At 46.4% G+C, this 16433-nt stretch overlaps 1 protein-coding gene and 1 long non-coding RNA gene across 9 annotated transcripts in view; one reads left to right on the plus strand and one right to left on the minus strand.

The window, feature by feature from the left end:
* Window positions 1–1302: 1302 nt before the first annotated feature.
* Window positions 1303–2367, minus strand: LOC142407168 (uncharacterized). The gene is made up of 2 exons (XR_012774825.1): window positions 2222–2367; window positions 1303–1553 (listed from the first exon to the last, which is right to left on the minus strand). It is a non-coding gene; the product is annotated as an uncharacterized LOC142407168 (long non-coding RNA).
* Window positions 2368–2448: 81 nt separating this feature from the next.
* Window positions 2449–16433, plus strand: part of TRERF1 (transcriptional regulating factor 1) — a 104879-nt gene continuing 90894 nt past the window's right edge. For 3 of the 8 annotated variants that reach the window (XM_075496337.1, XM_075496334.1, XM_075496331.1), the window contains exon 1: window positions 2704–2986. The gene's annotated coding sequence lies outside the window, so the exon portion shown is untranslated. Of the gene's footprint in view, window positions 2644–2702; window positions 2987–16433 lie in introns of those variants that run through there. The other 5 variants (XM_075496336.1, XM_075496335.1, XM_075496339.1 and 2 more) reach the window with 3 other exon arrangements.

The following is a 16433-nucleotide window of genomic DNA, read 5'->3' on the forward strand; positions in this document are numbered from 1 at the left end:
GGCAAGGCAGTGGGCAGGGAAGAGAGAGCCAGGTCTCACTCTTCTGACAGCAGCAAGCAGGCGGCTCGGCCGGCCGGGACCTCACCGCAGCTTCAGGGCTCCCAGCACTCACCAGCTTCCCAGGTGTCACTGCCAAAATGTTGTGAAGCAAAATCAGGACAAGCCCGTAGAATTTTTCTGAGGTTGAATACTGTAAATAGTAATCTGATTTGTTATTCAAAAGCGGGAAGCTTGATACCCAAATCCTTGAAGATTAGAAGAAGGATCAGGAAAACCAAGAACATAAATTAAGGCTTCGTGCTTTTGATGGAGACCAATTCATAAATTGCAGGGCAAGTACAAAGAACGCAGTCTGGCTGTAGCCAGCCCCCCCAGTTTTCTTGAAATGTTGTCCAAAGCTAATAAACGAGTTTACTTCATTCAGAAGAGTTTTGCGTAGCTAAACTTTTTACGGCAGAGTAAGACGGGTCGAGTTTATAGTATGTCAGAAGGCTGCTCGATAATGATTCTTTGTTCAAATGTAAATTATACATCTGCTTCTCTTTTGAGAGTTATAGCACAAACCTGCATGTTTCGGGTAAATCAAGTAACACCTAGCCGATTCGGTATAGATCTGTTTGTATTGATTAGTTGAACAAGTCGAGACACTGAGACAAACCTAGAAAGACTGTGTTAAATTCCATTGCTTATTTTCAAAGGTCATTTTGGAAATCACCAGTAATACGGGCTATTCTGGGTTTCAGACTAGACACAAAAAACAAACAGCGGCAAGGCACATGTTGAGCTGTGGTTTTAATTCTATTTTCAACATAGTTTATATGACTTAGGACTCCAGCAAGCAAACAAGCCAACCATTGAATCCAAAACTCAGCATAGATTTTGCATAGCTCAGCACAGAGAAGTTACAATATCTGAATGGCATTTTTCACTTAAGTAAAAATAAAATTAGAAAATGACTAGCTGGCTGGGGAAAAAAAAAAAAGAACCTTTCTCTTGACATTTTAAACAACTGAGACCTTTGCGTATAGTACAAAGGAGTTTAATAGCCAATGGGTGATATCATACTTTTTTGCTCTTGCTCTAATCTACACTGTAAATCACAACAATCTCATAAAAGGCTAAATTATTAAGAACAGTGGCCCAATGGAAGTGTCATGCAACCAGGAAACTTGGATGACCATAAAAAGAAAATGAGGCTGCTGGTAACCATTACAACGTAAGGCTGAATCACAAATGCTAACACCAAAGACCTTTTTCTGTTCCAGTTATAACCCTTGAGAGTTTTGTCTTTTCTTCCCCCCCCCCCCCCCCCCGAAGGCAGAAGTAGGCCCTGTAACCACCCCCGTTTCAGTTTCTTCCCAGCTACGGTTTCTTACAGTAACTTGTCTGTCATTGTCCATGAGCTTAAACAGAGCACTGCATAAGCCGTATGCACCACGTATCTGTCCCCAAGATGCAAAATCCCTCCCCGCAAGGGAACATTTTGGTGCAATCTAATGCAAATTATAAGCTCAAGGGAGGCAGGACCGATGAGATACTTCACCGAAACATTTCTGTAGAATAATTAAAAAAAAAAGACAAAATGATAATTTAAGATCAGTGACCACAGGAGCAAATTCCTACACGGCTCGCTGCATTACAGAAATAACTTCCAAATTAACCCAAAGCGCAGGAGCCTCCCTGGAGCCGGAGGCAGCCCCGGCAGGCGCGGCCGCCCTTCCCCGCACAAGGCAGGAGACCTCCCCGGTGAGAGAGCGCCTTAACCCCCAGCGACTTTCCTCCTCCCACGCCCCGGGGCTGGGGGAGGCCCGGCCGCAGCCCCCGCCGCCCCCGGCCCCGATCCACGACGCGGCTCCCCCCGGCCCCGCATGACACCCCCACGGCGCCAGGGGAGACCCCCCCCCCCCAGCTCCACGGCGGGGGAGAGACTCCCCCCCCCGCCCCCCCAGCCCCTCGGCGGCGGGACCCTCCCCCAGCCCCAGGGCTGGCGCGGTGTCGGTCCGCGGCGCCGCTGTCACCCCTCGGCGCCGCCGCCCGGGCGGGAGCGGGAGCGGGAGCGGGAGCCGGCCCCGGCCCCACCGCCCTGCGGCATGCGGCGGCGGCGGCGCCGGGAGCCCGCGGCACCCCCTCGCCCGCCTCCCGCCGACCCGCGGCCCCGGCCGCGCCGCGCCGGCGGCGGCGGCGGGAGCCGCTGACAGGTCGCCGCCGGTGGCCCCGGCACCTGCGCTGCGCTCGCCGCCCTGAGAGGAGGGGCTGCCGGCGAGACCGCGGCGCGGCGGAGCGGGAGGCGGCGGCGGCGCACGGCCGGCGGCGGGCCCCCGGGGGCGGCGGGCGCCCCTCGCCCTCGCCCCGCCGCGGGGCCGGGCGGCCGCGGCGCCGCCGACACCTTACTTCCTGCTTCGCTACCCAGGGCCAGACCCATCGCGGCGGAGGGATCCCGCCGCCTCCCGCAGCCTCCTCCCCCTTCTGCTTCTGCTTTTTCCCCCCCGTTCCCTCTCCCCCTCTCCCCTCTCTCTTCTGCAAGAAAATAATTTGACAGCGATTTGCTGACACCCGGATTTTTTTCTTTTCCCTTTTTTTTTTTTTTTTTGCATCACGGACTCTGCAAAGGCAGCGCGGCGGGCGGGGGAGGCCGTGCCGGAGGTAAGTGCCGGTGCCCGGAGCCTCCCCCGGCGCGGCGCGGGGCGGGGGGGTGCGGCGGGCCCCCGCCCCGCCCCGCTCCGCTCCATGTGCCGCCGCCGGGGTGGGTGCCTGGCAGCGGGGCCGGGGCCGGGCCGGGGGGGAGTATGTTTCCTGGCGGAGCGATATTTGTTTACAGGATGAGCGCCGTACTGTAAGTGAAGTAGGACCGAGCCCGGGCAGCTCTGTAATAAATTAATATCGCAATTGCTCCCTCCTCGCCGACACCGACATAAGCCCCGCGCCCGGCCCCGCCGCTCCCCGCGCCCGGCCCCCGCGCCTGCACTTGTTGCAGACTTCACGCCAGGTAGGCGAACGCTTCGCAAGTTTCATTTTTGCACGAGCTGGGGCTGCGCTGGAAGGAAAAAAAAAAAGGGGAAAAAAAAAAAAAGTTTGCAGTTCGCTTTCGGTCTGCAGCGCCGAGTAGGCGAGGCCCTGCCCGCCGCCTCCTCCTCCTCACCGATCGCCGCTCCCCGCCGGCCGGCCGCGGGCAGGGAGGAGGGCGGGCGGGGGGCGCCCGGGGCGGCGGGAGCGGGCTGGGGGCGGGCGCGGCAGCGGGGCGCTGCCCCGTACCTGCCCGGCCCGGGAGGGAGGGGTGGGTGGGCGCGGGGGGCGGCGGGCCGGTCCCGGGGCGCCCCGCCGCGGCGCCGCTGCCGGGTCCCGGGCGCCGCGCCGTGCCGTGCCGTGCCGTGCCGTGCCGGCGCGGGGAGGGGAGGCGGGGAAGGCCGCCTCGGCGGGGCTTGCCGCGGAAGTTGCCGAGCGGCGGTCCCGCCGCACCCGTCACGGCCCCTGGCACGAGTGGCCGGCCCACGCGCGACCCCTCCCGCGCGGCGCGGCTGCCGGCAGCGCGCTCGGCGCGGTCTCGGTATCAGTCGGTGTTAGCAACGAGGCGGTCCGGGGCTGGGCTTTGGAGCCCTTCCCTGCGGCCGGGTGGCAGCGCTGGGTGCGAACTTATTTTGGAGAAACGTGAATTTCGCCTTCTTTTCCGCCGGAGAGGACTGTACGGCGGGCTGGGCACTGTCGGGGCGCAGAAAGTGCTTCGTTCTGCTGGCCCGTCAAAATATGGGGGGTAACGAACGGAAACTCTTAGCCAGATGTTTAAATACCAGAGAGGTGATTTGCAAGTAAAATTAATTGGCAGTTAACCAGTTAATAAATGGATAATGCCTACTCATCCTTCTGCTGACTTTACAGAGCGGTTTTCACATCTGCCAGTCAACTAGCCAGGCTTGACTATTCGAGATGTAAACTTAGCGGGGTTAATACCTTCTCCCAGTAAAATCTGACCTGTCCTTGCTGTCCCGGTGCATCAGCACTGGTCATGATTTGGGTGGTTACTGGTGAGGTTCATAGCTTTTTACAGAGCAATATGATAGCAGTAAAATAAATATGATGACCCATGACTAAACTATTTATGGAAAACGTTGCAAAGTGCTTAACTGCATGATTAATGATTTAAGCAGGTAATCACTAGGGGTGAAGTTTTACATCTTTGACAGCTATAATTTTACCGTAAGTGTCTAATGGGAAGAGGGGAGAGTTCACCTGGCAAGCTTGGGCCTGGCCTGCCGGGCTGCTCGGCGGGGCCACCCTGCTGCCTGTACCTGTCCTGCCTGGGGCACCGGGTGCCCGCAGAGCTCCCTCGGGGACCTGCCCCCTGCCCGTGCTCGGGGTGCAGCGTCACGGTGAAGTGACCCGGCCTTATAATGCTGGTGTACGCGTGAACCGTTCCTGCATGCGGTCCATGCAGCTGTTTGCCGTGATCGCTTATCCACTTGGTGGTCTCGTGTGGACGTTAAATTGGATCAGAATGGACCCGTTTCCTTAATAAAATGCATCTGTCTAGAACTAACCCATTTCACTTTGTTACCCACTGAAGTGACGGGGCGTGATGTGCCCCGGTTGGTACGGTACCTGTTTTTCTACGGCTTGTCCAAGGCACGTATTGAATGGCAAAAGTGCTGCTTCATCAATGCTCCACGTACGCATATGCGGCATGGAAGTTAAGCTGCGTGGCTTTGCTTAAAACAAATAAATATATTTGTTTGGAATTTAGAGAAGTGATTTTTCATATGAAGAAAATGCGTTGTATAGATTTTTCTTCTATAACCGATAGCCTGATATACTTTGGAAAAATTAAGGGCTTAAATATACCCTACTCAAAAGTTTTGGCGCAAATAAACGCTCTTATGATCTGTTCCGCTACCATGGAGAAGCAGCTAGCGTTTCTGAAGTTGGGAGACTCCAATGAGGAACTCAGCAGCGTTGTTGGTGTGGTAGTCAAACCAGCGTATCTCGAAAAGCCAAAAAAGCTTAAATACAAGTAATGCACTTCACTGTGGAAGTTGGCCTGAGTGAAGAGTGGAGCATCGGCCTCTCGGTGAAATGATAAGGCCAGAGCTTATTCACTCTGCTATCAACGTGTGTCCTGCCATTGGCATCCCTCCCCAGGGGAGCGGGATGGGGCCAGAGGGTAGCTGGGTAGCCATCCTGCATCCGGTGTTTACATCACTCCCGCATGGGCCAACGTGAGCGTAAACCACAGCGTGACTAACCTCTCTACCTAACTTAGACTCATGTTATATTTGGATGGACTGAAAAAGTCTCCATGTCTTATCCATTTAATTTTCGCAACCTCGACTGCTGATCACATGTCTCTGAGAATACTCTGGTATGCATTTAAGACCATAAAGCGAGTCCTTGTTTCAGGTTTGTTTCGCTTTTCGGTAGCGCTCAAATAGCCTAAGTAGAAAAACGGAATTCCTAGGTTTTAAACTCAAAACTCCATTACTTCTGGCCATTTTAATATTTCCAGTGATACAGTGAGGCTTGCCATTATAAATTGAGCTTGTAACTTGGCATCTGGCAGGGAGTATGAGAAAAGTGTAGGAAGAGTGGTCTTGTAATGTACTGTAGGTTTCCTAAAGTAGTGAGATAATATTTTGCTGTGAATATTTTTATCTTATTTTATTTTTTTGTTTGTTCTAATCACGTGGGGAATATGTCGCTTAGAAACTTGCTCGGCAAAATGTTCAAGAAGTTCCCAATTCTATACTGGGACAGTAGTGAACTAAAGAAGCAGGGCCCTGGGATCTGTAATGTCATCGTGAGATTCTGGTGCTGGAAGGTTGTCTCTCCTTATGATGTGTCAGAATAACTTGCAAGATAAGGCCATTTCATTTCAGCTTCCTTAGAAATACTTTTTTTTTTTTTTTCCAAAAAAGGCAAGCAGTGTTTGACAATATATAATACAAAATAATCGTTGATATGGAAACAATTTGTTTCCTCCCCTTGCGTTTTTTTTGAGGCTGCGTAGCTTTCAATGAAAAATTATCATCAGAATTATAATTTTTTCTGTCCCTAAAATTAACGGATCCTTTTGCCTCTCCTCCACCTCTAAGATGTAGGTAGAAGCATGTCTAAGTGCATGTGTGAATTCTGCCTGTCGTGGCTGCCACGCACTTGGTTATTTACGTAAGGTGAGCAGCACGAGTGGTCGCACTGACTTCCATGGCACTGCTTAGAAGAGCAGAGTTACTGCACGTGTGAGTATTTGTAGGACGGGGGGTGAGGGGGCTGCGCTCGAAACTAAAAAACCAAATTCCGTATGTTTTGCTGCATATGAAGTTATAAAACCTCTTCTTAACTTGTCCGGCTCTGAGAAACCTATTATTGTAATCAATTGCAGGGCTGTGAGGGGAAATCAGGCCTTCTAAGATAAAGACAAAAATAGCTCATTCAAATATATTTTAAGAAAGGCAGCTCTTCCTTCAAAGAGCAGGTCTGAGCGTGGTTCAAAGAAAGGTAGCAACAATTTTATCAGTTTTGGTTTGTTCTTTAACTGTTTGCTTGAAACCAGATTTAAGAGATCCATTGAATTTGCTCTTGAGCAGCATGCGTTTATGCACCAAGTTATCTTGTAGAGCATGGGGCAGTATTTCCCCTTAGGTCTGGAGATGCCGAGAACGGGCTCTTGCACCATCATCTCCTTGCTGCTGCCTTTGCATGTGTGTCTCTAGGAAGCGCGCGGTCCAGCCCAGCTGGGAGGACGAAGTAGGTGACGCTGGGCGGTCAGCAAGTTGTATCGACACCGGTTCTTGTTGGATATTGGTTTCTGTGGGCAGAAGGAAGAATATTTTTGACAGCAGTTTATTTTCTCTCTTTCTGGCTTGGCTGTGTTGCTCCATGGTGGTGGGGGTGCAGGGTCACCTGGCCCTGCTCAAAACAGCAGCAGAAAGCAAAAAGACATTGATTTGGGTGGGGAAAAACTGGAAAATGTGCTCGGGTTACAACCTGCTGCCGCGGAAACTGGAAGGCAAATACATCATTTACGTTACTTTCTTCTTGAGCGGATAATGGTTTGGGGAACCCAGAGCATGCTTTTAGTGTATGCCCTCTTACCCTATAATAGGGATTTTTTCTGAAGTTTAAACTGTCCATATTACAGTGGGGATGTTGCAGGGTTTTGGAGGAGTTGTGTAGCGTTGGGTGTATTTTGAGGTTCTGAGTGAAATGAGTCTTGTGGTTTCAGCTTACTCTGTAACAAAGAGTAACGTGTCTCACACAAACAGCCCACCTAAGTTTTCATAGTCGACTGGTGATTCGCTCTGGAAAGACCCAAGATGCTGATATGATGCAGACTCAAAAGGTAGTTGATTTTTTAAAAAATTTGCTTTTTGGTTTGTCTTTCTCCAGTTTACAGTTCAAATTTTGTTAGAATTTCATGCGCATCACCAATCTGCAGCTTCCCATCCGCCGGTCAGCTGGGCTGGTGTAGGTCTCTTTCCAGGCCCATGGCCACAAGTGCTGAGTTACCCTACCCCACCAATTCGACCTTTCTAAAGCAGCCATCCTGGGCCTTATCACAAATTTTCTCCTGTCTTTTTACTTCAGCAAGAAAATGGTTGCTGTCTTTCCCCTCCCTCCCCTCATCAACTGCTCATGGTAAGATTTTTGATAGAGCCTGCATTGTGTGTGATATGTCCTTGAAGTGCAGTGCTGCAAGGTTTTGTTTTGCTTTGTCTTTTTTTTCTCTTCATGTTTAGACTTCGTTGCATCTATAGCAAAGCAAGATTGTTGTAGATGGTCTTTTTTGATATTTGCGTTGTGTTTTGGTTTTGTTTTTTTTTTCCATTTGTCAAAAATCTCATGTTCAGTAATGAGGAAAATCTCAGACTCAGGTACTAAAACCTCCAGCTAACCCTGGAGTGTAAAGACTGCAAAATATGGATTGGGGGATTGCCCCAGCGAAACAGGTATAAGTTAAATGTTAAATTATCAGCAGCTCTTTTTTAAAAGGTCCCTGATGGTGAGAAGTTTTTGTTCACGCTGTCTGGCTAGAACGAGGCTTACCAGGGCTCTTAAAGGACAGCACCCATTTGAGGTGCAGAATTTATATTGGGTACTTTTTATTCAAGTGCATATCAAATCCTAAATAACTTCAGCATGGGACTGTGGAAAAAAAAGTACCCAACCCTGTGAAGCAAGTGGCTATTAAGTTTAAAATTTGATAATGGCTGAAGTTCTCTGACTTTAAAAAAAAAAAAAAAAGTAATTTGACTCTTAGTTGGCCATAAAAGATGCTGTACAGACCCATTTTTGTCTTTGTTCTCCACTCCCCCCCCCCCCTTTACACTATTTTCATTGATGGGGAAGTTTCATTTCCTTTATTTATATATTTTTAGTGTATGTGTGTTTGGGGGTGTGTGGGGGAGGATAGGAGGGAAGTCTGTGTTCTGGCTTTTATATTTAAAAGGAAAAAAAATAGCCAATGCTGGTGTGTTTGGAAATGACCTTAAATACATTCTCCCCTTTAAACCAAAAATTCTGCTGGTAAAATAGTGCATATTAGGGGATTGAGGGGTTTTGCAACACTTCTGTGTGGGTAAGAGTCCCGTCTGAGTTCCAGTTGTGCTAGCAGAAAAGTGTTTTTCCCAGTATTGTCATGTTTCACATGCCAAATCAGAACTAGAAATGCCTTTTCCTGGAAGGATCTCTATTTACACTTGGCGGGTTATGCCAATTACAGCTATATTAATAAGGTGCCTTTTTTTTTTTTTTTAATTTTGCACTTGACCTAAATAGTAACTTCTTTCATTTTCTTAACAGAACACACACTACAGTCCTGGCATGTAGTTTTGGACCAGTCAGTAGGGTAAACCCTGCTGTCGTACGGCACAGACGCATATGGGCACTCTTGCAAGAGTGTGACCTTAAGTGGGTCCTGGTGAAATGAATGCTCTTAGAGCTTTGCATAAGTTGAAATAGCCCTCTGCTCTGCATGCAGAATTGAATACAATTTATTGGTGAGCAGGAAATATGTTATGAAGTATGTTATCATATGTCGTAATATTTTTTCCTCAAAGAGATCCCATGTACTTTAATTCTGAATACAGTTTCTAAATCCTGCAGATTAGGAAATACTGCATTATAAATTTGTGAAAGTTTGGAGGCATAAGATAAGATGCTGTTAATACTCATTTCGATCAGAGACCGAAGATTATTTACGCCTTTGGACAGCGTAGCGGTGCATGAAGAAGGAGCAGGTAAATGGGGCTTCTTTGGCAAGAGTCTGTAGCTGCTGGCTGTTGGCGTAGGGACCGCTGCTGGCAGTGCTGCCTACTGGACTTGAACCGCCAGTGCTTCGTCTCTGCGGCTACCCTGCTGTCTCTCTTTCTGGAGAAGGTAGAGAAGGTGTCCTGGTGGAAGATCCTGTTTGTACCAGAAAAAAAAAACCCAAACAAAACCCTGACTAGTAAATAGTGTCATTGTTATTTCATGAGCAAATTTGCTAGTTGCTTGCTCTTTTTACGATGTTGAGATTTGCATTGTTAGCAACAATAGCAGTGTATTAAATAAAACATGGATGCTGACCACTCTTTAAATGGTTCACATCTGCCACAAGTATGAATCCTTAGAAGACCCTACATAGCTGAACTGAACTTTCTTTTCCCCAAAATGTAGGCTGCCAAAGCCCTGAAATATTTCGGATATTGACTTAAGAGTTCTGTATCTTCGCAGCTGCTTCTTTTTGGCCTGCCTCTTTTATGTTTTGTTTTGTCCTGAGCATCAAAGCTGGGCTTACCTTGCAGAGAGGTGGTGGTCTTTGAGTTGGCTACACGCTACTTTCAGCAGGGAGAGGGCTGCATGTTGCACTCTCTCTGGAGGCTGAAAGCACCACCTTTGCAATGGCTCCTAGGTCGCAGTGGGACTTTAAATAACCATGAGCTCTGTGGCCATTACCAAAGCTGCGTCTGCTGTGCGCAGGAGGCTGTAGTCACCTGAACCACAAATTCATGTCACGTGTAGCTCAGCGTTGAGCACAGCAGTTTTGTTGCTGCTTGTGCCCCTAATATATTGGGGGGAAATGGGCGGAAGCAGTTCAGATGCTAACTCGCTGGCTTGCTATTGGATTTTTTTTGTTACTTTTCAAAAGCTTATATTCAGTTTTGCAAAGAAACCCCTATGTATTTTGATAAAAGAAAAGCAATCTTTAATGTTAAGCTACATTAAATGGTGCAGCTTTGCAGGAACGTTGATACTCCAGCTGTCTCTTTGGCCTGCCATGCAATTCGAATTCAAGCGAAGGTCTCCCATGTGGTTATTTGCATGTGTCCTTCTATCTCTGTTTTGTATCTGCAATTTCAGTATGTGCTTCCAGAATTATTTTTGTTCATTTCCAATCATTCTTCAAAGATAACTGGCGAAAACCAGCAGACAGGTTGTGATTTTACAGCAGTAGAAGGTAGACAACTTTGATCTTCTTGTTAAATGAATTTTCTTCATGTGTGGTCTGGGTGTGTAGTGTGTTGATTTAGTTTTTATTGATCAGTGTAAAAACGTGAATTCAACATCACAACAATGATAATAAACAAGTACTTGCAGTGATATTCTAATGAGTTCCTGGCAAAAATAGGGCAGAAAACCATCTCGGAGATTGGCGTGCTTTCATGGTGAGATGCTGAACCAGGATATTTTATATAAAAGGATTGAGTAAAGCTGTTTGAAGTTCTAACTTTCTTTGGCAACGCAATTGCTGTGAGCAGTAGCATGCCAAGCAGGGCAGGATGCAGTCTTCTCTGTAGGCATTTGAGTGTCAGAAATGGCATTCTTGCCTCTGTCCGGAAAGACTTTCCCCCTCTTGATCATGCCAAGATGAGACAGATTGTAGGAACCAGGTATCTGCTTTGTTAGAGGGTGTCTCTGAACGCAAGCAGTGAAGCACTAATTGCCTTTCAGTCTTCATTGGAAGGAATGCCCTGCGAACCATCCCCATGTGTTTCGATAAGCCTGCGTGGCAAGGCATCAAGTAGAGAGTGGAGGGAGGGAGGTTTCTAGATTAGCAGACAATTTTTATCTGGAAAAGTAAGATTCATATTCATAACTACGTTAAGCCCATATTTCTGAGTATGGTAGGAACATATCTCCATTTAAGGTGGCAATAATTCCTCTAAGCCAAACCATTTGCAGAAGCGCAGGCAGGCAGCTTCTCTCTCTTTTTTCCATTGATGCTGTGCATTTCCAAGACTGGAAGAGGCTTCTTGGTGGTGGTGATGAACAGTAATTCTCCATATTTTTTCGTCAGATAAGCTTGTTTTATGCTGTCAGAGTTCAGTAAATTGGTATCTGAGCTGCATGATGAAAAAGTATTGCTGCTGCCTGCATGTGTTTGATAAAAGTAGAAAATGAGAAGCAAAATTTTTCTGAAGTGAGGAAAAGTGGTTTTTTTAGGACTATGAAAATTTGAAAGAGCTGGTTCATAATGAACTTTAATACTTTTCTAAAGTTGCTGCTATTATAATGAAAAAGCATGAATAAGAGAATATGCCTTGCAGGTAAAACGAAAAAAGGCTTCGCCATTTATATGCTTGAAAACCAAAGATGCATTGCAGAGGGTGAATTTTACCCTTCATTTTGCTTGTAGTAAAAAATTAGTCTTTGAAGTTAAAAACAGCTTTAGAGTTAAAGAAATAATATGCCTGAAAAGGGAGGTGCACAGAAAAAAGACATCGGGTTAAGTGCTGTTTTGTTAATGAAAAGAACATAAGTTAAGCCAAATGTGGCTGCTTGCATAGTAAGGTACTGCTTAACATGAGCGGGGATGATAAAAGAAGGTCCTAGCAGACTTTTGTTTCAATGATTTCCAACTTTCAGAAGAAATTTTAATCTGGATGTCGAATGCACATATATAAACGATAGACTAATACCACAGAATTACGATAATTTATGAAAGGAGCGATACTTTCATGCTGGAAGTCTGTCAGCATACAATCCCTAGGCTAACTACCTGATTGTTAGTTGAAGTAGGGGTTCATTAAAATAACATGGGCTCATCTGGTTTTAAAGACTAGCTCTCAGCCAGTAGGCGATAGTCCAAAACTAATAAGGTTGCAGCGCAGACGTTGTGGCGATGGCACGTAGATTACTACATAAAGCTGGTTGATGGAAAGGCTTCCGTTGGATTAAGTGTGCTCAGTATTGGGCCAAATTTTTCAATTTTTAGTCATCTGTAGCAACGCCTGCTCATATTGTAGTCAGTTGAACTACCTGTGTGACTGTTTGAAAGAAGGTGCAAGGCTGGGTCTGTATATGAATGCAGCTCTTTGCTGTAATTATTTTACTCTGTAATAATTGTATTCTTCTAGTTGAAGAATTGTAATTACAAAGTGGATGATAGGCTTCAATTATGTAAAGAAAATCCTTAAATGTAAGCCCCATGCTATCCTTAGGATAAACAGCTTTTTTTTTTTTTTTTTTTCCCAGGTAGAACTTTTACTTTCAGGTTATTTCGGGAAAATCCGTTCTGCTAATTATATAAATTGCAAGAAATGAAAAAAAAAAAAAAAAAAGGGAACAAAAGAGCAGGGCATCTTATTTTAGGCTTAAGCAAATGCAAAGTCATATGTGGCCATTCCAGTTATCTATAGTAGGTGCCTGTGTTGTTCTGCTACTGCTTTTGTTACCAGTAAACCAGATCACTTAAACTGGGCATTTCTCGCAGGCTTGGTACAATCAGATTGCCAAATGTTGGAGCTGGGAAGTTTTTCCAGTAGCAGGGTCGGCTTATGCCCCCTAGAGAGTCCCTTCCTGCAGGGCTCCTTCCTTGCATACACAGAACTTTCTTGCTGAAAGAAAATGTGGGGCTTTTTTTTTTTTTTTGGTCTGTTTGTTTGTTTGTATGCTGCTGTGCAGTCAAGTCTGTGTTTTTTAGGTCAATCCTGTACAATAGCAGTAAGTTTTTGTACCTGCACCTATTGCCTATTAAGGCAATAAGAAGCTCTTCTTGAATGAAGGGAAGGCAGATTTCAGATCTGCCTGCAGATCAGAGAGAGAGGAGAATGGAAGAAGCAGTGTTTGAGTGAATGAACGAACTTTCAAGCTGACTCAGTGATACACGTACAGTATACGCTGTAAAGATTAGTCACCGCTTACTGTAAATCTGTCTTTATGGTGCTTGGTGGGCATGTGCCTCTGTCAAGCTGCAGCTAGTGAGCTTTGTAGGCTGGGAATGCAGGTGAACGTTATTTCCACAGTATTTTCCCATTGAACAACAACAACAAAACCCCATGAAACCTGAAGACTTGTAAATTACTGAGCTAAAGGCAAAAGAAATCTTTTAGTTATCTCATGGTGCTGCTATCTTAATCTGTGAAACTAGTAGGAAAGTGAATAAATTATGCAACAACTTTTTTTTTATTATTTAGAGACCTGTGCTTACATGTTATTAGTGCTGTTCTGCCCTGTCCTGTGCAGGTTGGTTTGATTTTTTTTTTTTTTTTATTAGGTAGATTTCAAGCTGCATTTGTGTAAAAAAAAAAAAACAAACAAAAAAACCCCCAAAAAACCAAAAAACCCCAACAATTTACATGATGGTAACAGCATAACAGTTACAGGGAAGGATATTCATCTGTTGAAAACACTATTTTCATTTGCCAGGCAGAAACTTCAGGAAAATTACCCTCCAGGTTGAATTTTCTCATAAATGTTCTCAAGTTATAAAATTATTTACTGGCGTAATAGGTATGCATAGCACTTAAAGCAAAGTTTGTATCAAGGAGTTACTTTGGGGGGGGACACGACTGTTTTTTTTTAATTGAAAAAAAAGTTAATATTCTTTAAAAATGGTAAAATTATTCTGCAGTCTTTTCTGAGTCACCCAAATTCAGTAAGTTTATTTTTTGTACTTTCAGACTTTTCTTTCAGTGGTTTCTTCTCTCTTTGGCTCGAGTTTATTTTTTTCGCAATTTAGCTGGGCACCTTTTATAATTCTTAGATGCCCTTTCTCTCTGATCTTCATCTGTTTTGCTTGTCTTGTTTAATCTGTCCTTAGAGAATTGTTAATTTCAGCCATAATCATACCAAAAATCCTTTAGAGTTGTTGCAGCAAGATTTTTTTTTTGATAGTTTGTTTAAAATTACTTCCTCCAAAATAAAAAAAACCCCAAACATCTTGTTGAAGAGTGAGAACCAGACTCTCCTGGCACTGCTGGGCGGGACGGCGCTGAGGCTGCGTGCCTGTACAAGTGGTTTGGCTCGCTGCTCTCCCAGCGATCTGATCCTGTCGTAGGCTTCGAGTCCTCTGAAGAGCAGGAATGAAGGCTGAAAGCGTTATTAAGTTTTTGGGTTATCTCACACTGTTTATTTGAAATGGAGGCCAAGCAATTTACATATCTCTGTATCTTGGATCTGAAAAAAAGATACTTTTTTTTTTTTTCACTAGCCTTTGTGTGGAAATGACATCACAGCTTATGTCAGCCGTGCTAAATTCAGAGGTTTTTCTCCTCCCCGTTGGGTTATTAACCGAGTATTAGCTCTAGGCTGTGAGTCTTCCCTTGCTGACTGTGGCACTCCATCGTAAATGCTCTGAATTTTGTATGAGGAAGAGAAATAAAGACCTTTTATTTATCTAAAGCCTCTTGAAATCAATGGGAACGTAATTTACTTCATTGCTGTGCGTGCGACCAGACCGGCTGACCCCCTAACACCATGTTGTTCCCGGGATCGCTGATGCAGCATAAGCAAGCGAGGGATGGTGCGTTGCCTTTTTGCAGATCTGGTGACCAGGTCAGGAGTTTGCTGCGGCACATCGTCGCACGGGTATGTCCCCTCAGCCCTGCGGGTTAAAACCTCCCGCCCTTGTGAGATTGAGTAGGTTTGTGAATTAAAGCTCTTAGGTTGTGCCTGCGTGTCCCGTATGCAAAGGCGAGCTCCGGGGTGAGGGCTTAGAGAGCACCTTATCTCTACCAGAAACACCAAGGTTTTGGGGCTGCCCTTCTGGGATTGACGCTAGGGCTGCAGCTGTGGCAAAGTGTGAAATGGAGGCCTGGGGGTTTCCTGTGAGAGCCTGAGGAGCTGGGAGGAGGGAAACAGAAAACAAATTAAAGTTGACATTTTGAAAAGTTGATTGCTGCCTTTTTTAATCATAAAGCAATTTTTAAAGTAAGTCACTTCCCAGAGGAAAAATAAATACATTAAGAAGAGAAAAGGGGGAAATGTGATGTTGAATTTATGCATTTGAATGTAGCAGACGTGGTACTGTGGTGGTGTCAAATGTGTACAGAGACAAAGCAAAAGGATAACGATGATCCTGACTCTCCTCTTGCTAAATTTCCAGCCCTAATGTCCTATATACAGAATGGTTTTATTTATCTTTACTGTTTTGGGAGGTCTGAGGCAGTGGGGAAGGGACTGATCCCGATTACTTAAAGAAATACAGCAAAACAAGCCCACCGGTCTCCGCAATGGATGTGGAGAGATTTCCCTTCTCCTCTTGCCTCTCCTCAGCTGCGCTCCACCCTGGGAGGAAGGCGAGGAGGCCTCCGGGCGCCTTCAGCGGGAAGGCTTGCAGGAACTCTGGATCGGGCTCTTGGCATGCGAAAGCTGTGGATATCCATTCACACGCTTTGTATTTTTTGTTGCTGTCTCTTCTGGCTCAGCTCTGGTTCCGTAGCAGATGTGGAGAAGGGAGCGGAGGGGGAAGTGCTGCGGGATGCCCTGGGAGGGCACATGTTGGTGTTGCCCCATGTGCGTGTGTTAGAGTGGTAGGTGCTCACACACGCCGTGGGGCTGGCCCGCTGAAGAACTGGTGAAATTGCTTGTCCCTTTTAGAGCTTGCGAGGAGCACTTCATCGCTGTAGTTATTTGTATAGCCATATGCTATTCTTTTTTCTTACGTATGTTCTCTGGTAATTGTCAGTAGCACGTGCAAGCCGTGGTGGAGTGGTATTTAAAAATTGGATGCTTAATGCGGCTAAAGAATTGAGTTTAGTGCCAGCAGAAAGGCCAGGTTGAAACCGTTGGCCTCTGAAGGTCGTGTCCCTCACAGAGCGACGGCACGGTTGGTAGCAGTGCTGGTCCTTCAGCTCCACAGCTCACCTGCAGAGGTGTGACCTGCAAGGAGTCAGGAGGTCTGGCTTTGGGTCTGTAATACCTGGTTTGGCTGAATCGAGAAAAAAGCACCGTCCCTTCTGATGTGCGCACCAGCCCGCAGGAACTATATGGGATGTGTTGCACCCCTGCTTGGTGACTTAGGTGGTATGGGCTGGTGGGAGATGCGACGTGAAATCTCTCGTTTGGCAGTCTCGCACTCTGTGACCCCACCTTTCCCTGTATGTTTGTCGAGCATGCTGAGCTGTGCTGGTTGTATTACTGGTTGCCATTGCATTGCCTGCAAGTGTATTAGGTCCCCATTGGTTACTACTGTGATAGTAATTGTTGATCTTGCGTCTCCTTCCATCATTTGAAGAACAACTGGC

The sequence above is a fragment of the Mycteria americana genome, chromosome 3 (genome assembly GCF_035582795.1).
Source record: "Mycteria americana isolate JAX WOST 10 ecotype Jacksonville Zoo and Gardens chromosome 3, USCA_MyAme_1.0, whole genome shotgun sequence".
Taxonomy (NCBI): Eukaryota; Metazoa; Chordata; class Aves; order Ciconiiformes; family Ciconiidae; genus Mycteria; species Mycteria americana.